Consider the following 23,829-nt stretch of genomic DNA (forward strand, 5'->3'; position numbering starts at 1 on the left):
GCAAAACCGTGTTTAAACACTATTTACACATTGGGCGGTTATACGTCTTTCAAAATAATTGTGCATGGTGCATTTTACATTCTTTTGGATATTTTTTCTGCAGAGTTATGGGACTTTTTATGGGAATAGTTTGTTTTTTGTTACTGTACTATATATATATATATATATATATATATATATATATATATATATATATATATATTGCATATGCAATCTTGTGCGCGCCTAATCTCTCGAACTCTTGCACACAATTTAATGAAACTTCACATAAGTGATCAGTACAAAGCTTGGTTGTGCAAAGTGTATGCTACTTTCTTTCAGATATATAATCTAAAGAGTCATTATACATTTTTATTGTATATAGAGTCTATGTACATTCAGTCCACTTAATTATGCAATCTTGTTTGCGTCACATTGCAATGTACTATATCAGTGCGTGTGGGAGGTGTATTCATCACCTTCAGTGATACCTCCAGTTATATTCTACTTGTCTATATGGAAGAGCGTGATTTGATCCTCTTGTGTAAGTAAAGCTGATCACTGTTGATATTTCAACCATTTTACTTAGAATGCAAGTCGTCTTTATGCTATAAGAAAACGATGAATTTCTGAAAATAAGTGAAAATATGCCAACTTTCTCAACTAACTGATTCCATAGCAGTACTGGATTACACGAATTAGTGTTGAACTCTAACATCTTAACGCGCAAAATGAATCAGTGTCATTTCCCTTGGGAATTGTATGGCATTACTTTATTGTGTCAACGACTAGTATTCTATCATAAAACTGCTGTTATTGTCACTTTTCAGGGTGTTTTAGCAGGAGAGGAAACCTTTTTTAACAGAGAGATTCTAGCGCTCACGTGCTATCTAAACACCATTTGGAGAGTCTCATCTTAAGCATATTTTAATCTTGGAGAATCATTTTCCTCATTCACGTACGATATATATTTAAGCTCACCTGAACACAATGTGCTCGGGATGAGCTGTTGTGATCGCTCACCGTCCGTCTGTCCACACTTTCCTATAATCTCCTAAACCACCAGGCCAATTTTGTTGAAACATCATATGGATATTCCTTGGATGGCCTTCTTTAAGAAAACATCTATAGAATTGACTTTCCTATAGAACTCTGGTTGCCATGGAAATTAAAACGAAAAACTTTAATAATTTTATTGTCCAACACAAAAGGGCCTAGGGCCTTGATATTTAGCATGTAGCATCATTTAGTGGTCCTTTACTAAGACTGTTTAAATTAGTGCTCTAGGATCAAATATAGATCCGCCCTCTGGGACACATGGTTTATATAAATTTATACATGTATAGGCAAAAATTCGAAAATACGTTTTGTAAAAGAACACACTTCCTAGTGCTTTGATATTTGTTATGTAGTATCGTATAGTAGTCCTTCAATGAAATTGTCCAACATATGCCCTTTGGGTTACAACTGTTCCCGCCCCATGGGGCACATGATTTAAATAGATTTATATAAAGAAAAAACTTTTTAAAAGTCTGTTTTAAACCATAAGGCTCAGAGCTTGTTCAAATCATGACACCGGGGTCAACATATGCGAACCCTGGGTTCCCTTGTTTTACATTGACTTGTTTAAGAAAAATCTTCACAAATCTTCTTATCCAGAACCTGAAGGCCCAGACATAAGATATTTGGTATTTAGTTTTGTCTAGTAGTCAACTGTCAAGTCTGTTCAAATCACGACCCTGGGGTCAAAATTAATTGTGCCCGTGATCAGAAGTTTCTACATGGACTTGTATGTGGATAATCTTTTTAAAAAATCTTGTTGAAAAAATAAGAGCCAGATCTTAGATATTTGGTATGTGGCATGCTCTAGTGTTTCTCTACCAAGAGTTTTCAAATCATGACCCTGGCGTCAATATAGGCCACGTCCATAATAGACACTTATTTTACATACACTTATAAGGTTTTGAAGCAATAGTAAAGAAATTTGGACCACAAAGAAAATGTTTGATATAGATTTCAATAATCATCTTGAATAGTCTTAATTATGACCTACTGGCTAACCTTCTTGCTTTTGAAGTAACAACATATTGCACAACATACATTTGCACAACCCGTCTATTTTTGATACAAATTTCAATACCCAATCAGAAAAGTATTTTTCTTGATATACTGACTCTGTCCTGTTGTCGAAGGTAAGCATAGAAATATGGACCACCTGTATAATTTTTGATACAGATTTTTGTACTCGTGTCTTGAAAAGTCGTAATATTGACCTACTGACTTACAGCTAGAGCAAAGAGATTTGGACCACCTGTATATCTTTTTAACAGATTTTAGTAGTTATCTTGAATGAATTTTAACATGGCAAGCCTTTTCTCATCATTTTAAAAGGCCACCAACACCAGTGGAATTGGGAAAATGATCGTAGAAATGTCTCTTAATCAGTGCAATATTTTTCACTATAAAGCTACCACACGTGCAGTCTCAATGCCAAATTGTATCTTTTTCCCAATGCTGAACTTCAGATACATCTAAGTTTTGTGTTTCTGACTGCTGCAGTATGTGTTATTGACTGTTCATGGATGTGTTACTGACTGTTTGTGTAAGTAACTGTTGCAGTTTGTGTTATTGAATGTTTTTGTTATTGACTTCCTTTATTTTGCGGTATTGACTGCTGCAGCTTGTGTTATTGACTGCTGCAGGTTTTGTAATTGACTGTCTTTGTTATTTACTGTTGCCGTTTGTGTTATTGACTGCGGCAGTTAGGTAAATGACTGTTACAGTTTGTGAGATTGGCTGTTTCAGTCTGTGTTATTAAGTGTTTCAGATTGAGGTATTGACTGTTTGTGTTATTAACTATTGCAGTTTGTGTCTTTGATTGTTTGTGTTAATGATTGCTGCAGTTTGTGTTATTTACTATTAGAGATTGTTTTATTGCCTGTTTTAGAGTGTTTTATTCACTACTGCAACTTGTGTTATCGGCTGCTGAAGTTTTTGCTTGTCAGGATACGAGTTATATGACCCAGGGAAGTGCCTACGCCTTTACTATCTTGAACAAGGAAATGGGTCCTATCCCTAAGGTGACTATGTCTTAGACTAGCTGACAAGCGAAATAGAATGTCCTTTGTTAAAACGTAGAGCTGGTGAGACCAAATATCTCATATATATAGAATTTTCCTCTGGCTACCTTGCCTAAATGATTAGTGTACCAATGATTCGTAAATGATTTCAATTATGAGCTCGATAATTTCAGGGATCAGGCTAATCACTAAATGTATCAAACTAACAATCTTCAATTAACAATAATTTGCTCAAATTCCTATAGGCTGGAGACTCTATACTTGACTGTTTAAGTTCCCGTCAGACAATAGAGAGTTATTCGATTACTTGTATGTATAATATGATTAAATTTTATGCGAAACACTATCAATAAGTATAAGAATAATGAAGTTTTGTATGGCTAATAATTTTAACTTAATACATTGAATTAAAACTGGAAGTATGAAGTTATCAACTGATTTTGAGAAGCATTGAGATTTCGTTCAAACTTTAACTTCTACGGCATGTGTGTGTCCCCAGGCGGTATTGGTTATACTAGATGGGCCTTTTTGTCGTATGAAGTGAAGTTTTGAACGTCCGAAGATGTGATATCACGAAAGTCAAATGTGTCACTCGATGTGTCTTCTTCAACCGCTGGATACCGAATGCCCTCTCTGTCATTCATCTACCTATTTATACCTCAGCAGACGTGCTATTTTTAGAACTTGTTTCTGATTGGTCCAAATTTAAACATAGCGTTTTACAACGAGTACTTGCTCTATCAAATATCTGGTTCTCTTTAACTTTTGTATATGACATAATGTGTGATGCTGGGATCCAGCTAACCACATAATAAACCCATATCAGCCACAAATGACCCATCTTCTATTATTTACAGCGATTCAACAATAATTATAGCAATGACAACCTGAAAAGGGAGTCAAGCACTATCTGTGCTTATGTGTTACATTATCAATATATTATATATGCAAATTATTCTGACAGTGCTATTCACTGCTGCAGTCTGTGTTATTGTCTGTTTCAGTTTGTGACTGCCGCAGTCTGTATTATTAACTGTTTCGGTTTGTGTTATTGACTTCTTGTTTTATTACCTAATGCAGTTTATGTTATAGACTGCTGCAGTCTGTGTTACTTTGTGTTTCAGGTTGTGTCATTGGCTGCAGCAGTCTGTTCTATTAACTGTTCAGTTTGTGTTATTGACTGTTTATGTCATTAATTGTTGCAGTTTTTGTTATTGACTGTTTGTGTTATAAACTGTTGCAGTTTTTGTTATTGACTGTTTCACTTTGTGTTATTGACCGTTTGTGTTATTAACTATTGCAGTTTGTGCTATTAACTTCTGCAGTTTGTGTTATTGACAGTTTCAGCTTGTGTAATGGACTGTGTGTGTAATTGACTGTCGCAGTTTGTGTTATTAACAATTTCAGTTTGTGTTATTGGCTGTTGCAGTTTGTGTTATTGACACTTTGTGCGATTAAGTTTTGCAGTTTGTGTTTTAGACTGTTGCATTTTGTGTTATTGACTGTTATAGTTTGTGTTATCAATTGTTGCAGTTGGTGTTATTGGCTGTTACAGTTTGTATTATTTAACAAATAATAAGTTTCCAAGCGTGGTTTATCGTAGAATAACCCATGTTTTGTGTTTTTATGCGTAAAATATATCAGGAAGGCCGTAGGCCTAAGTGATATGTTGTTTCGCCAAAGAAAGAACAACTCGGGTTTGTCTACGATAAATTACACTTGCGAACATGTTATTTCGATTCTAAGACGATATACTAGTATCAACAGTTTTAGAAGAAACGGTAAGTACTTTTTACGATATGAACTTTACTTCGTGCTACGCATCTGGATCATTCTATACAAAGAGGATGACGTCACTACTTTGTAGTGTAAGAATGATTTTTACAGTTTATGTTATTGATTATTTCAGTTTGTGTTATTGACTGTTTGTGTTATTAGCTGCTGCAGTTTTTGTTATTGACTGTTTGTGTTATTAACTGCTGCAGTTTGTGTTTTTGACTGTCGCAGTTTTTGTTATTGACTGTGTCAGTTTATGTTGTTAGCTGCTGCAGTTTTGGTTATTGTGAACTGTAGCAGTTTGGGATATTGACTCTTGCAGTTTTGGTTATTGTTTACTGTTGTAGTTTATAGTTATTGTTAACTGTAGCAGTTTGTGTTATCAATTGTTGCAATCCGTGTTATTAACTTTGACAGTGTTGGTTTTTGTCATACATATTTACATTTTGATATGCGGAGAAAACGTTGTATAAAATTATGTTCATGTGATGATTACAAAATACTGGATAATAGCATTTTGTGTTAATTATTTTACAAGCCAATTAAATCTGACGGTAACAGCAGGTCTCATGCAATGAAAAAGATCCTCATCCTCTTTTTGATGTCAGTCTATGAGTGCCTTCTTCTTCTAGCGTCCTCACAAAGTCCAAGTTGTTTGTACACTTTTCTAACTGCAAATGTAATACATGATGTAAATAGTATATAGATGTAGATGTACAGAAGTAGTTTAAGAATACATTATTTATTTTGGTGCTTGCTGAATGATCAATATTGCATTGACTGTTGAAATCTTAATGTATTTAGAGCATTATATTTGCTGAAAACAACTTGATTTTGTACGTGCAAATTTATGCATTTTATCCTATAACTTTTTAGTTCACCTGAAGTGCTCAAGGTGCGGTACTGCGACCGGTCATTGTCCAGCGGCGTCAGTCGTGCATCAACATTTGCTTTGTTAACACTCAAGAGGCCGCAGTTTTCACCAAGTCTTTATGAAACTTGATGAGAATGTTTGCTAGATAATCTCTAGGTCAAATTTGAAAAATGTAGGTTAGTAGGCCAGATCAAAGGAAAATTTTGATAACACTCTAGAGTCCTCGGTTTAAGTTTGAAACGCATGAGAATTGGTAAGAATATATAACACCCAGGTCAATTTGTAATCTGAGTCATGTAGGGTCGAAACCTTGGTCAACTGCGCAAATTGATCAGAATATTTGTCTCCACGAAATATCAGATGGATTGAACATTGAGCTAGGTTGGGTCAAAAACAAGGTCACTAGGCCAAATTGAAAATTTCTATCCGATTCGTAAATAGATAGAACATATTATTATTCTTTCTGAAAATTTAGAGTTTGAAAAATGTATAACTGAGTCAAATTTCATACTTTTTTTTTGTCTATTCAGTAACTGTACATTGCATTGATAGATATTCAAGTTGCTGGACTCATTCACTATAACAAGATGTTGTTTTTCTTTTGTTTTGTTTTTTTTTTTTGCATGTAAGACTTGTACCTGAAGGTCAAGTTCTGTCATAAACTGACTTACGGGCCTCAATGTATCTGTAGTGTAAATACAGTTATTGCATCATCTTTTTGTAAATTTTTGAGTTAGAGGTAAATGTAAGATTTTACGCATAAAATACCTCTCATGTTTTTCTATATTTCATAACTTAAATTCCCATGTAAATATTATTAAATTCGGTTCAGTAATAAGAAAGTTGATATTTCATAAACTTCAGTAATTTATGTTTTTATCTCCAAAACCACTATAACGGGCCTTAAATTGTCAAATTCAATCCGCGCCAAAGTAGTCAGATTTCCCGGCAATATCGTGATTCCCGTGGAAATGCAAATAGTCAGAGTAGACGCATATGTCGTGAGTCCCATGAAATTTAGTATTTGGCGGGACATTACCCTACAAATAGACTGGACTAGATATGCCTAGGGCACACCACTTTCGACATTAGACGAATTTACGTCAAATTGATTTTTCTTGGTAGAAATTTATTCTCGATCGAGGTAAGAAATTTCTTTGTGAGATTTTTGTATAATTTTTGAATTACGATTTTTATTTAGTAAATTTTTGTTCATTCTACAGAATTTGGTAAACATTTACTTTTCCAGTGTGGGGAGTCACGTGACTTACAAAGGCAGATTACACGGAAAAGTATCCGATAATTTCTCCGATTCGTCAGGAAAATGAAGGTATTTCTATTGATAAACATTCGTTTTAGATGTTCTAATATATCCTATCATATGCCCCTTACCTTCCGATTTCCCCCGGTACCCATACTTTGTTCCCTTCACCTATATTTTCCGAGAACACTTGGGAAGTTTGAATACATTCGCAGTTTTTGGGATGACGGTATCCACGGACCGACACAATTTTGTCCAAAAAATACAAATTACTGAAGTAAATGACAGTAAAATCACATGAAAAGTTAACCAAATATGTAGTCCATCATAAACATGTAATGAACTGGCAAAAGACAAAGCTGCTAAAAAGTCAATGTCGAAATCTATGAAATGGCGCTGAACACGTACACAGTCTTCTAAGGCGCTGTGCACGTACAGGAACAACTATTCCTTTTTATACTATATAAATACTAAAGTTGACACAAGGCGTCTGCATTTAAACGTGTTTATACATATTTATAATAAACAGATTTGTAAATACTATTTAGTTAAGAAGTTCTTTTGCTGCGACTGTGCACTTCATTTTATGTTTAATGTTTTGGTACACTTTACGGAATGACATTCGTATAAATGATAAAGTGGTTGTAGATCTATTTGTAAGTACTATTTTTATAAATTGTATCTGTATTTCTATACATGCAAGATATATGTAAGCTTTAATTTGAGAAAAGTGATCACCATTGAAGTTTGTTTACGTTATATAATTATTGTGTTAAAGGATAAAATCGCATTTTCTGAAAGACAGAATCTACGAAAGTTTATGCATGAACGGCACTGAAGCAGACATGCTCTATTTGTCCGGATAATTTAATTCTGAACGTTCATGAAAGAACACGCAAATGAAAATAAAACGAAAACCTTTTTACAATGTATTTATAGGTTGACTGCATTTGTACCCCATTTTATTTCATAAACGCGGTATTTAGAGTAATATCAACGTTTAAGTTTGATGGCGCTACGAAGTCAAGTTACATACTGTTATATGACGCCTCGGAGACACTGACGTAGCTTCCTATAGGCACTTTAGACATCTGCCTACACGTTTTCTTCAAATATGAGTGAAAAAAAAACGAAACGAAAATGCCAAAAAATGCAATAAAAATACGAGGGTGTAGGGGATGATGGGAGTTACGTATATTTCCTAGTTTCTGTAAATTTAAATGAAACTCATGTTTTTATTTACATATTTTCAGAATGTTTGGTGATAAACAACGAACATTCAATGCAAAATGGCTGTCCGGGTACAAGTAGCTTCGTTCATCTATTGCAAAAGACGAAGTATATTGTGCTAACTGCGTTTTGTTTTGGCACATTGGTGGTAGGGAGAAAACCTTCATATCAGAGGTAACAGTGACAGATTCAGAGATTATTTTCCTGGCTCAAAAGACGTTATAAAGAATGCTGTTACCACGATGCGTCGGTCCTAGAGGGAAATTATGCAAGACTGCAAAAAAATGATTAGATCAACAAGAAAATATTTGAATCAACAAAGAATTCAGTACAAAGAAAAAGACACATACTAGGGGAAATAATAAAGGTCACTGCTGTTTGTACTGAACAGACAAAAGCAACACACGGCCATACGGAAGAGGGTAGTAACTTCATGACAATGTTAAACACATTTGTGCAGGATGATGATATTTTAAGAGAGCACTTGGGCAATGCACGGTATAGTTAAAAAAAAACAACAAAAAAAAAAACATCTACTGACAATGCACATATAGAGATCTAATTCAAAATACGCATCTCCTGACATTCAAAATGAGATAATAGGAATTTGCTATAATCAAACATTGCCATCATTGCTGACGAAGCAACTGACAAATCAACCAAGAAACAACTCTCGCTATGCGTTAGGATTCGGCCTACTGATGATAAATGTGCCTCTGTAAAGAGTTCCTATAGGAGTTTAAATTATCCGCAATATCTTGGATTTCTTGCAAGAATTGATCTAGGTATTTTACAGTTAAAAGCTCAATGCTATGATGAGGCATTAAACATAAAACATACTGTGGTGTGCAAACGCTTATAAAATCTTGAACGATCTTTACATGCAAATGTTATAAATTGCAAGGCTCATTGTTTGAATTTAGCCTTGGTACATAGCTCTAAAATCCCAAGTGTCGGAACCATTATGGCAACTGTGCAAGAAATACGCTTTCTGTTCGATTACTCAGCTAACGATCGGTAGCGTTTACCGAGGAATTGGCAAGGGACGCAGTTTCAAAGGACAAAATGGAGCAACGCACTAAAATGTAAACCTTTCTGAGACTCGGTGATCAAGTCGAGCTGATGCCATCTGCACGTACAAAAGCACGTTCCCAGTGGTAATCAAGGCTCTGGAAACACTGCGTGAAGATGGAGATGAGAAGGCAGACCAGTATCTTGCTGCAGTTCTTAGATTTGACTTTATCTCTTGTATCGGAAAATGTGTTGAGTGTCATCGTATCGCTGACGCGCCTTTTGTAGAAGGAAGATATGGACTTACTAAATGCCGTTACAGAGACAAAGTTCAAATACAAGTTCTCTCGAATTAGCGGAATGACTCTGCAGTGTGGCTTGCCCGAAACGAAAAGGCCATGGTCAGAGACTTCGACACTAAAATATCTAAACCAAGGCATGTTGGAAGACAAAATGCATAGAGACAACCATGATGCAGAATCTGTCTTGGATTAATAGCAGTTTACGGTATACAATGTATTTGTCGGCCATTTCGTCTAAAAATGGCAATAAAATCTGTAAAATATCCTTTGGAAGCAAATAATGCAACCAAGAAGGATGATAGCAGACTCGGTTTGATTGAGTCTGTTCATGAGAGGTAAGGAAATACACAACACCTCTCACTCCCCTAGCACCGGCTCAAGCAGAACTCTATTACACATATGTTGAATGTACTCCATGATCCCAAGGACCAGAAAATATAACATCACTGAATCCAAGTACTGGGAGACTTTTACAGCCGCCACACGGCAATTAAAGATTCCTGTTGTGATAGTTAGCTCGCATTCTACAAAGTGCTGACCGTTTTGCAGACGAAAAGTCAGAAGTGCCAGTGCCTTTTTACACCGCATATACGCCAGATCTTCACGGGGCAGGGGGGGGGGGGGGTCTCCGTGGCCGAGTGGTTAAGGTCGCTGACTTCAAATCACTTGCCCCTCATCGATGTGGGTTCAAGCCTCACTCAGGGCGTTCAATTCTTCATGTGAGGAAGCCATCCAGCTGGCTTCTCTTTTTAGAAGCTTTGTTTTCTGCCACTTCGTTACATATTTATGTTGAACAGGGTACTTGGTTAACTTTTCATGTTATTGTACTGTCATATACTTCAGTAATTTGTATTTTCTGGACAAAATTGTGTCGGTCCGTGGATACCGTCATCCCAAAAACTGCAAATGTATTCAAACTTCCCGTGTTCTCGGAAAATATAGGTGAATGGAACAAAGTATGGGTACCTGAGGAAATCGGAAGGTAAGGGGCATATGATAGGATATATTAGAACATTTTAAACGAAGGTTTATCAATAGAAATACCGGGATTATCGGCCATTTTTTCGTGTAAGCTGCCTTTTTAAATCACGTGAATATAGACTTTTTTTATTGAATCAATCTCCACATTGCCGGTGGTCTAGCACTTTCGTTTTCGATTCCTAGACTATCTATACTTTGGTCTGATTGATAAAACAACTGTTATGTCCCTATATTTGGATTCTGTTCCGGAGTTTTGCATTTCGTTTTTTTTCCTTTCGATTTTAATCGCAAGACCGGGCACATTCTTTTATACATTGGGGACAACCCAGGATATATCAATTTAATTTTGCTTATAAAATTGTTGATATTCTATTTATCAATGAATTGAAATCGCACAGAAATAAGCATTAATAATGAATAACACTATTTCATGATAAAGACTTCTCTTCCAATTTAGCTTTAGATTTGCATTAACAGTGAAATGTAATTGCTGAGCGTACACTCTTTTCCTGATGTACGATATCTCGCTATCTAAGCATTTTAATAGCATGTTATTTAAGAATACTCATTTATTACATGTATGTATTAAATGCTTAATATTATCTTGTTTATTTTTGTCTTTGTTTATATGTTTGTTGTTGTCATACTGTAAATATGTTATGCTCTTCAATAATGGAGGAATAAAAGGTATCTATCTATCTATCTTAGTGTCAACTAGTGTAGTCTAGTATTATCTCACGATTGTTTAACTAGTGTCTCAGGTTGTTATAGTAGCTGTTGTATATAAACATGACTAGTGTAGTAGAGTTAACGAAGGTAGGACAGGAGTTAGGTTATGAAGGAGAGGAGTTACTTAACTTTGTTAAGGAAGAGCAGGCTAGGGAACGCGAGGAAAGACATAGTAGATTAGAAGCAGAGAAAGAAAGATTAGAAGCAGATAGGGAAAGATTAGAGTTAGAGGCTAGGTTGCAGATGGAAATGATAGTGTATGAACGTAAATTAGAATTAGATAAGATAGAATACGAACGTAAGTTAGAACAGGATAAGGTAGAAATGGAAAAGGAGAAGTTAATGTTAGCTAGTAAGTTAGAAGCAGAGAAGGAGGAAGCAGAAAGTAGGAAACTAGAAACAGAGCATAAGTTTAAGAGAGACTTAGTAACGATGAGTAAGAAAAAGGTAAACGTTAAAATGTCTCCCTTTGATGAGAAAAATGATTCCATGGATGCGTACTTGAATGTGTACGAAACGTACGCTGTTGCGCAGGATTGGAATAAAGAGATATGGTCACTAAACTTACCGTTCCTTATGAAAGGTACGGCAGGAGAGGTTTTTGATAGGCTGCCGTTAGAAGACCGGAGGGACTATGGTAAACTGAAAGCTGCTTTGCTACGTCAGTTCGAACTCACTGACGATGGCTATAAGAAAAAGTTTAGAACTGAAAGGCCCCGTGATAATGAGACCTTTGTGATGTTTTAGCTAGAATAAGTAGATATTTAGACGGTTGGCTTAAGTTTAGTAAGGTAGAGAAATCTTACGAAGGATTGTTAGATTTCATGCTTAGGGATCAGTTCTTAGACGTATGTAACAGGGAACTGTATCAGAATTTGAGTAGTTAGAGGTTAATTAAAGCTAAGGATGTAGCAGAAGATGCAGATTTGTTTGCAAAGACTCGTGGAGGTCCCAAGTATGTCGTGAATCGAACCAATAAGGACCAAAGCCATAAACCATATGAAATACCTCAGAGACAGTTTCCTAGTAATCGCAATGCAGACAATAGTAATAGTGATGTAGAGGAATTAGGTATGCTTAGTGTAACTCAACAGTTAGCGAAAATTAGTGCTAGATACCAAAAGTATTACAATAGGAAGGCTAGAGATAGGAGGTTTAAGGCAGATAGTAAGGTACTTGCATTGTTACCTACGAAACATAATAAGTTGTTGTTACATTGGAAGGGTCCTTACGTAGTAGTAGAGGTAGTAAATAGACTAGATTACAGGATAGATGTAGACGGAAAATTGAAAACTTTTCATGCAAACATGTTGAAACAGTATTGTTAAAGGAAGGATGAGAGTAAGTCTATACCAGATAAGGGTATATTGGTTTTAACATTTTATTTCCCAATATGTACATTTCAAATGATTATTTACATAATAAATTCTGGATTGGACTGGAAGCCAGAAGGCTTATTGAAGTCCTCCTCAGATAAGTTTATATTAAGTAAGGTTGGAGCAGCTATCGTAGGGGAGGATCAGAGAGATTATGATAGATTAGATCCGAATGAAAGTAGTGATGAGTACTTGGCGGGACATTACCCTACAAATAGACTGGACTAGATATGCCTAGGGCACACCATTTTCGACATTAGACGAATTTACCTCAAATTGATTTTTCTTGGTAGAAATTTATGCTCGATCGAGGTAAGTAATTTATTTGTTAGATTTTTGTATAATTTTTGAATTACGATTTTTATTCAGTAAATTTTTGTTCATTCTACAGAATTTGGTAAACATTTACTTTTCGGCATGTGATTTTGGCTAGTTTCGGTATGTCAGGATTATTTATTAAATTTTTTAGACTTTTGTAAATTATTTTGAAAGAGGAATCTTAAATGTTTCGTTTGTATAAGCTGAAAGATTTGTACTGAAGCTTGTGTAGCATGATAATTGTAAAGTACTCTTTGTCATAAACATATGTCAAACATTTCGTTGTTAATTATGGAACGCCGATACTGCATTGCATTGTAATGTTAAATCTATGTGGCAAGTCTAGTACCATGTATGTAATATGTTATTGTAATTTGAGATTATTGTGTGCCAGTCTATAGCACATCTAAACAGTGTCCGTTTTGTTGAATGGAAATTGGTATTATATTCATGCTAGCTTTTGTATAACGTTTATTTCGCATTGCATTGTGTTAATTTGTAGTTGTAAATAATAGATGCAGTTTATCATTTCCTTATCTATACTTTTTCATCATAAACTTTTCATATCATTTCCATACTTTAACTTTAGGCTTTTATGTAATTAATTTTAGAAATAATGGAAGTAATTGACGTATTTTAATCACATGACGTCTGAACTTAGTAGCACATATATTTTGTATAAGTAGCACGTATCATTTATGGGAGCCTACGGAGGTATGATGTACCCAAAGGAGCAGTTTTATGCCCTGACTTGTGTTTTGCTATGGTGCTTACCATATGTAATATATTTTAGCTTCTTCCACCAGACGACTTTTACCTGGTGATGATGTCCCGACCTGGACGTACAATACCCCCGGTTCACTTGTCTTCACTCGCTTGGATGTGATTTTCCCAGCGCGGAGATTTCGTCCCATGGTTGTGTCTTAACCCGCAAAGACGATGAGTTTTGTGATCCACTGAAGTCAGCTCAGGAATGCAATCACCTACCGTCATAGGGAGCCAAAACGGAATCAACGTTTTCACGGTTTAGAGGGACTTGACTTGAAGATATGTTGTTTAGTTTTGGTGCTATTTAAAGTTCAAAGTTAACGGAAACATCTGTGTCACGGAACTGTCAGAGTTAGAACTTTATACTTGTTAAAAAGAGATACTGAGCTCAGATTTTTTTCTTTCTTTCGTATAATAGGACTTTTTTTCACTTTTCATTTATTCATTGTAAATAATCATTTTCTGTAAATAAATTTGTAAATATTGTTATGGGTGTTGATTTGTTCTGATAGTTATTGTCCCCGGTACGTCCATCCTGTCACAAGTTCACCTTTGGAGTTAAATCATTTTTGGTATTTTCTTTGCTGGACTGTAATCTGCAATACATTAATTGTACACATTTATAGGTTTATTGTTAGTAATATTCTGAATCATTTTTATGGTTTTGAATCCTTTCAGACGGTGTATAGGAATTAGTTTAAATAGGAAACCAGTTTTATGTTGTAAAAAAAGTGCTCAAGGTGATCTTTTTTGACCAGTCCTTGTCATGTGTCTTCCGTCAACGTTTGCCTTGACAACACTGATGACACAGTTATAACTAAAACTATATGGAACTTTGTCAGAATATTTGTCTTAATGTTCTCTAGGTCAGGTTTGAAACTGAAATATGTATAATTAAAAACTAGGTAAGAAGGTAAATCAATGAAAAAATCTTGTATACTGTGAAATCATTAATATTCGTTCGAGACTAATTTTCGTTGATTTCGTTGTTAAGTCAATCAACGAAATATAATCCCAACGAACAAGTAAAATTACCATTCATTTTATGTTAAAAAGTTGAAATCCACGAATTCATATCCCCACGAAATTATCGTTTTGACCAAAACCACGAAATTTTATACCCACGAAATTAAATGATTTTGCAGTACATGCTAGAGTCCACAGTTTAAGTTTGAAACGCTTGAGGAATGGTCAAAATGTTTGTCTTGATGATCTTTAGGTCAAGTTTGTATCTTGATTTCATGGGATCAAAACCTAGGTCACCTGAACAGATCAAAGGAAAATCTTGTTAACTAAACACTCTTGAAGCGACATTTATGACCCTATCTTCATGAAATTTCATGATTTCTAGCCCATGTTTGAAACTGGGTAATATGGTGTCCAAAATAGGTCACCCGCTCAAATCAATAGAAAGGCTTGTTAACATTTCCGACTATATCCTACATTCAATCAGGGCTGTTATATTTCGATCTTCTCAGATCGTTCAGCACGATTTTTATGTTGTGATACTTGTACTGTTTGGATCCTCAGCATGACCATTTCGGCCAGGGGTTGTTACAATACTCCCGCTTTCATAGCCTTTGGTATTGTATAATCACCCCTTGGATATGTTGCCTGCTTTTTAATTTTGTCTTTTGAAAGTCTCTAAATTGCTTTTTGTACTTTTAGCATGTGTAAATGTTGAGTTCTGCTCAACCTGGGGCTAGAGGGCGTGGACGGTGGCATGCATTTCCACTACCGTCCATAAACAGGCTCAATCAAACCGAGCCTGCAACATTTTCGTTTTTGTCGTGTTGGGCGACCTGTGAAGTTTCCACTGTTTGCTATTTGATCAGAATGTTTATCTTGATATCCCTTGGTCAAGTTCGAATCTGGGACATGTGGGGTCAAAAACTAGGTCATTTGCTCAAAACAACTGAAAAGCTTGTTAATACTCTATAGGCCACTTTTTGTGATCACATCTTCATGAAACTTTCTCATGATTTCCGAATATTTATCTTGACGATCTCTACACAATGTTTAGCCCGCCCGGTTAGCTCAGTAGGTAAGAGCGTTGGTCTACGGATCGCGGGGTCGCGAGTTCGATCCTCGGGCGGGGCGTATGTTCTCCGTGACTATTTGATAAACGACATTGTGTCTGAAATCATTTGTCCTCCACCTCTGATTCATGTGGGGAAGTTGGCAGTTACTTGCGGAGAACAGGTTTGTACTGGTACAGAATCCAGGAACACTGGTTAGGTTAACTGCCCGCCGTTACATGACTGAAATACTGTTGAAAAACGGCGTTAAACCCAAAACAAACAAACAAAATCTACACAATGTTCGAATCTGGGTCATGCGGGGTCAAATCGAAGGAAAAGGCTGTTAACACTAGAGGCTGTAGGCCTAATTACTAAGGTGAGTGATTCAGAGTCATCATGACCCTCTTGTTTATTGGAATATTTAAGGCAATTTATTTTGCAAGGTATTCTTATAAATATGCAAAGACATTGCAAATACGGTAGTAATCTGATGATTTAGATTGGTTAGATTTATTTAAAACTAACTGTACTGTAATATTGTTTCTCAACCTACTGTTGAATGTTACACAATAATCTTGCCAAATATGATCTTTATTGTAGAAAATCTTATAGTAGAAGGAATATTTAAAATGAAACTGTTATCATTAGATTTAAGGCCTAGAGCAAAAAAAAGTATTACATTTTGTCAAAAAATGAAGTTCATCTGTTCAAACTGAATTTATGTTCATTGAGTGCAGTATACTTTGTAGTTTCAAAAAATGTAAGGGTTTTGATAGATATGTCTGTACTTAGCTGAAATTTGGATCTTAAAACATACCTTTAAACACAAAGAGCATGTTAATTTTTAATTATTTATTTCAGTTTGTCATTTTGAAATGTTAGCGTGGTGACTTAAAAAAAGAACGTATCTTTTTGCTCTAGGCCTTAAGAATTGTCACAAGAACAAAAAATATCATCATGACTAGTAGTACTTTAACATAGCAATGCAGCATTTAAAACATACTTCAATATAGTTAGTAGTATCCCCAAGTATTCATTTTAATGTATTTTATGAAAATAATCACCTGTATCATCAGGGTTGTGACATGGTGCTTTATGTTACATTTATTGATTTCATTTCTGCTTTTAAAGCAGTTCTTGTAAGAAGTGAATTATACGCAGAAATGATTTCTGAATCGGCGATTATCCCCATGTGTACGATACTGGAATGTCAAGTAAGTTGGCCACTCTGACGTGGCTGAAAGGAAAAACATGTTAAAGACCTTAGTAAACCTACTAGCACAATATGTATGGTGTATAAAGATAAAAAAACAATAACTCACATTTATAGAAGATTTGCTCAAATTTTCTAGTAAATTTAACGCATATAGCCTTAGATTGAATTCAAATAACAATTAAGTAACACCTAATTAACAAACTAATTACATGAAAGCATCCGTTTTGTATATCTCTGCACATTATTAGAATACCATTCCTACAAATATCCGTTCTCTAACATCATTAAAATCATTTATAAAGTCACTGAAATCTTATTTGTTACATGACCGTGCCAACTAAGGTTCTAGATTACATGTCCATAGTCTTTGACCATAAAACTTATTATGTTTTATGTATAATATTTACGTAAAAATGCGATTTTAGATTATGTTTTCTGAGTAATTTTCGTGTAATGGAACTATTGTACATTTTTTAGGTTACCTGCGTAAAGGCTCAATGTTATTCACTAGACGATAGTGGTTTCATATTAATTTTGACAACCGGTTTAAAAGTTAGGGAACCTGAAACAAACAGCAAGAAAATGGCTATTTTGGTCATATCCGCACAAAGGCGGTTTCATTTATGATTGGATTTTAACCGAATATGCACACAACTTGTAATAGCATAATATCTCGGTTCCTTTCCAAAACTGGTCAGAGAGCATCATTGGTTCCAGTGTTTTGTCCCCTTAAAATACCATATATTTTATTCTGGCTTTTGCAGCCATATATAGACTTATGCATGGTTTGATTGGATACAAACTTGCAAAATATCTTTAACAACAATAGATATTGGATTCCATGATGAATCCGTCAGATCCTCAATAACCGCCCCTGATTGATCTCTGATAGAGCCAAAATATAATAATTTGTTCTTCGTGAAAACGATATAAGTAACATTTTACATTATTTAGTTTTAACCACACTTACACACTGTTTTCGCGATATATGTGTCAACGCAAAATTTTGTTATCGCGAAACTACCAGCTACCGTAAAAACGCGTAAGTTAAAAGTTTTGATTGGTAGTCAGCTGCTAGGCTTCTCCTCGATATATAATTACTAAAAAAATTTTAGCCTCGTCATGGTTATATACAAATGATTCCCTTTTCATGTTTACACTTCAGTTTATAGAATAGACTGAAGCGTCCGCTTCGCCTGTCGACGGGCTGATATGATCAACAAGTTCATCGTTTGAACTACTCGTATTTTCATCACTTTTAATCGGCGTAATGAAATTCCATCTAGACATATTTGACTGATTTCATATACTAGTGTACTGCGATGTGATTGTCAACATTGTGTTGTGGAATGTAAATTTCGCTCACGATCACAGAACGTGGTAAATTGAAAAAATATGTTTAGGATTTTGTACAAGTTATGTCCAGCCTCACCTTTATTTGGCTGCGACTCTTTGTCACGTAAGTAAGCTATCAAGTTATCATATAAACGCGAGATCTGGTGCTCGCGAACGTTTTAAGGGTTGTATTAAAGGTTTCGTTAATGCTTCGATTTGATACAAACGTGCAAAGAATCTTGATATTAAAGATTTCTAGGCCAAGTTCAAAACTGGGTCATGTGGGGTCCAAAGCTAGGGTCACCAGGTCAATCAAAGAAAAAGTTTGTTACCACACTAAAGGCCACATTTATGACCATATCATGAAATTTAGTCAGGATGTTGATCATGATGATTCCTATGCCAAGTTCGAAACTGCGTCATATGGGGTCAAAAACTAGTTCATCCGGTCAAATCAAATGAAAAAAAGTGTTAAAACTATTGATGCCACATTTAAGACTCTATCGTCATGAAACTTGGTCAGAATGTTTATCTAGATGAATCCTAGGCCAAGTCAGAAACTGGTTTCAGTTGGGTTAAAATCTAGTTCACCCGCTCAAATCAAAGGAAAAGCTTGTTAACACTGTAGAGGCAACATTATGACCATATCTTCATAAAACTTATTGAGAATGTTTATATTGATGAATCCAAGGCCACGTTAAAATCTGAATGATATGACAACAAAAGCTAGGTTAATTGCTCAAATCGAAGGGAACGTGTTTACACGCTAGAGATCATATTTATGATCCTATCTTCATGAAAGTTGATCGGAATGTTTATCTTGATGATCCCTATGTCAAGTTAGAATCTAGATTATGTGGGTCAAAAACTAGGTCACGTGCTCAAATCACATTAAAAGGTTGTTAGCGCTGGTCTCATTGATGATCCTTTTTCATGAGAACTGGTAAAAATGTTTATCTTTATGATCTTTAAGCCATGTTTGAATCTGGATTATATGGGAACAAAGAATCGGTCACCCGGTCAATCAATGCAAAATGTTAACATTCTAAAGGCTGTAGGCCCAGTTACTCTGTTGAGCGATCCAGTGTCATGATGACCCTTTTCTGTTTAATGTTAAACAATGCCATGTTTGAACTAAGATGTTGTAAATATTCTGTTTGCATGTATGTACATGTTACTTTCTCTCGTTAATAAAGATTTATTATTATTATTATTATTATTATTATTATCTTTTGAATAAATATACATTGTGGACTTCATTTAACATAATTAAATTGACAACTGTACTCTAACGTTATTTTTGTATATTTACATTCACCTTTTACCTATCTTATAATATGCCCATACGGACGATATCACTTTAATGCAATGGACGGATTCATGTGATAATGAGTGTTTTGCTACCGGACCCGAAGACATAGGATGCAAGTGGCGTTTACACTGTATGTTCGTTCCACACTGTTGTACTCCAACATTTTCAATGAAAATTGGACAGTAGCAACATTGCGAATGACCACTATTTGGAATGTGCATATTAACTCTATATGTTTTTATAAGTAAGAATTGTCCGTTTAGGATTTTTTATACAATCTTAGAAGAGAACCCGTATTTTTTGAGTTTCACTATGTCAAAGGGTCACATTGAACTTTGAAAACGTTTTCCGTAAATCGACTGAAGAAACGCTTTAACTTATATGTGTAAAACATTTGGTCATAATATGACACGTAATGTCTTGAGGGTACGATGTTTTTGTAGGTCCTGACTTAAAAAATTTAGGACCTAGCACTACTGGATAACGTAACATAAATCGTACATCAGCAACAACTTTTTCACATCAGTGGCAGACATTTTGGAATGAATTGAAGAACAGTTGACTGCTGCTGCATTAACCATTAATGGATGGCCTGTGCGGTCACTCGTGACTGTCAGTAACGAACATCCAATGTTGAGTATGATGTAATTCAATAATAATAAAGCCATATATTTACTAGGTTGTCAAGATTCGTTCAATTGGTGTTTGTGTTAAAGCCTGTCTATCGAACCTGAGTTTACGATTTATAGACGACAAAAGAATGCGTCAAACTTCGTAAAATATGACTGCAGTGTGATCAGTAGATAAGCTCCAAATGCCTATGCTGTTCTATTGAAATTGGAGAGGCTGTAACGATTGTATATATGTGATTATACGCACCTACCTTATTTTCAGTACTTCTATGCAAAATGCTCACTCTTATGAGATAAACATGACTCATAAAAATATGAGATTCAATAACAAACCCCGACATTACGCTTAATTTAGGCATTTAAGTATTGACCTGACATTCCGTATGTTTCTGTAAATTATTGTCGGTGTCCGGACCTAAATAACGATACCAATAATATATATTTCTTAGTTTTAAAACAGCATCATTTCTCATATGCAGATATGGCTTGGCGGAAAAGCGTTTAGCTAATTATCTCGGGGTTGTGGGTTCGAGTCCTATGCCAGACCATATTATTTTTTTATCCTTATATTTAACATAACGAAAAGTGGTCACACTTATCATTATTAATCGTTCATTTATTGATACGAAATACGCTACATGTAAACATTCGTCTACGTTCATGTCAGTAAACCGTTCTACACAATGTCGTCTAAAATCTTCAAGACCGGACATGTGACCCTAATTCAACAGTCCATCGAAGGACCTGTTTTCAGTACACAAGAAAAATGATACGTTTAACAGAATAATGTAATTGTAAAACTTATATCGATAAAATTACAATACACGAAATTACAAAGAAATGTCTGAACTTAATTCTAACCCATGGTAACGTGAGTAGAATTCGGAGAGCTTACCACTACGTCACCGTGCCATTATTCAACTACCTCTGCTACTTTAATTAATGTATATATTTTCAATATACAAATGTCGCGTAAAATAACTTTAACGCCAAAAATACTAGCAAACGGAAATACGGCACAGTATTATGGCGTTGCTATTTTTAGCCTCCACTGGTAGCATTCTAGTTTAAATAGATTTATAATAAGAGACATGCGAAGCTAAATAATAGTTAACTTGATGTCACCGATGATGAGTAGCTGGAAAAACCCTCAATTTGTAGCGATATTTTTTATGTTAGATTCTTCCATGGTGTACATTTCAATTCAATTCAAATTCAATTCAAATTTATTCAAGCATAAGATCATAAAACATTAAATAAAACTAATGCATTAAAATACATGTATACAATAGCCCATATAGATTGACAAATGTTTTGATTAGAATATAATAAACATGTTAAAACAGCTTTCTAATTCATAATTGGTACATGAAAGATTACGTCAAGTATATTTTATGATTTACTAAATAGAAAAAAGGTATGATCTTAATACCTGGGATGACCCATCAAAGTAAAATTAATTACTTATTTCCAATGGGGTCCCATTCTGTTCTCCACATTTAATCAATTATTCATTGTTTTTAACATATAATATAAGCAGCATTTTAAAATATATCAGAACTAAAGTTATTGCAAGGCAATGCTTTTTAAAGTGAATTATACCATTTTCGAGAGATTTATAGAACTAACCAGTTGTACTTTGACATATCGCAGGAGATATTCAAACATATTGCATTATGTTTACGGCTTAGTGTATTCAAACCGGATTGCTTGGCATATATATTTGCCAGTTAATAAAAACAAAATAGGAACTTAATTGACTAACTTTATTTGTCCATGTTCGACAAGAATTTTATTACGGTTTTAAAAATAAAAAACAATCATGGGTCTGGGAATCGAATTTCCGACGAAAATGTAGGACAAGGACTGGGTAACAACTCGACCATAGAGGACCGGAAACTTTGTGAATGGACTATTTTGTTTGTACATTTGTTCTTTTACATTTCAAATACTGTGCGATCCCTATAAAACATGAGACTGGATGATGACACGACGTTGAAGCACACACGCACGCGTGCGCGCAAACGATCTTCAGTTAATTGTCTATTGGCATGATATGCCACGATATTGCATATGAAATTGGGTTCCGTTATTTCCCTTTAAAACCGTACAAACTTTATTAACTTTTAGTAATTAGTAGTATAGTAATTGTTTGTGCGAGCGTTTTTAACCTCATTTGACCTTTTGACCCTTGGTCCGGACTGACCAATGCCGGACAATTTAAAATCCACAGGTTTTAAACCTAGTTAAAACCAACTAAGAAGTTTTAAATACATATGATATAGATGAGTTTACAAAATAAAATATATTGTTTGAAAGAAAGAAGATTTACTGATAATATAAACCCCCATTATGTTATAACAAAAAATGGGAGAAAAATGATAAAAGCTACCTGTTCGTCTTGTGGGAAAATGAAAGCAAAATTTGTTAAAAGTACTATCAAAGCAGGTAATTTAGATATTCATAAAGCAATGTTACCTTTATTACCTAAAAAAGGTTTAACACTTCCAGGATATAACTATTGCGGACCAGGAAATCCTTTAGATAACGGACCTCCTGTCAACGAACTGGATGCAGTATGTATGGACCATGACTTTTGCTACGACTCAGGACTAAGTAAAAGTGAATGTGATAAACAAATGTTTTCCATTTTAAAGAACACTAAATCAAAAACATTTGGAGAAAAGATTGCAAAACATTTAGTTGTAAAACCAGCTATCAAAACGAAATACAAACTTTGTCTTGGACAGGAACAACAGTTCCCTATGGGCTTAACGCCCAGACAAAAACAAAAATCAAAAAACAGGAAAAGGGGGTAGAGCAAACTTTTACTACCCCCGAAATAAATTGGAGTGATGAATTAGCAGAAGAATTACACAAACCAATTAAAAGGAAATTTAGGAAACGAACAGTGATAGTTAATGATATTGATGATACTTTGTCAGCTGATTTAGTTGACATGCAAGCTTTTTCAAAATATAATAAAGGAGTAAAGTACTTGTTAACCGTTATTGATATATTTAGTAAATATGCTTGGGTTATTCCATTAAAGAATAAACTGGAGAATTGTTTCTGAAGCATTTGAAAAAATATTTTAGAAGGACGATTACAGTAAATTTATGGGTGATGAAGGAAAAGAATTTGATAATAAAAAAAGTTTGAATCATTGTTGAATAAAAATAAAATTAACATGTCTTACATTTAATGAAGGAAAGGCTGTAGTTATTGAAAGATTTAATAGAAGTTTAAAATGAATAATGTAGAAATATTTTACAGCATATAATACTTATACTTATTTAGTTATTTGCAGGATAGGTTGATAATTATAAACAAACAAACATTTAGTATAAATAAATGACACCAACCGAAAAGCCAGTAAAAAACTTCAATAAAGTTAATGTTTTCTTTAATTTTTTGGTGATTTAAAGATACAAAGAGCAAGCATAAATTTAAATTGGTGATCGAGTTCGCATAAGCAAACTTAAAAGACATTTCGGGAAAAAGGATATTCACCAAACTGGAAGAGGAATTATTTATGATTTATAAAATTAATAATACAAATCCCAGAAATACTATATTAAAGAATTTAAATATGAAATAGATCAGTAGTTCATTTTAGGAAAAGAAC

Source organism: Mercenaria mercenaria, chromosome 4 (genome assembly GCF_021730395.1).
Source record: "Mercenaria mercenaria strain notata chromosome 4, MADL_Memer_1, whole genome shotgun sequence".
Classification (NCBI taxonomy): domain Eukaryota; kingdom Metazoa; phylum Mollusca; class Bivalvia; order Venerida; family Veneridae; genus Mercenaria; species Mercenaria mercenaria.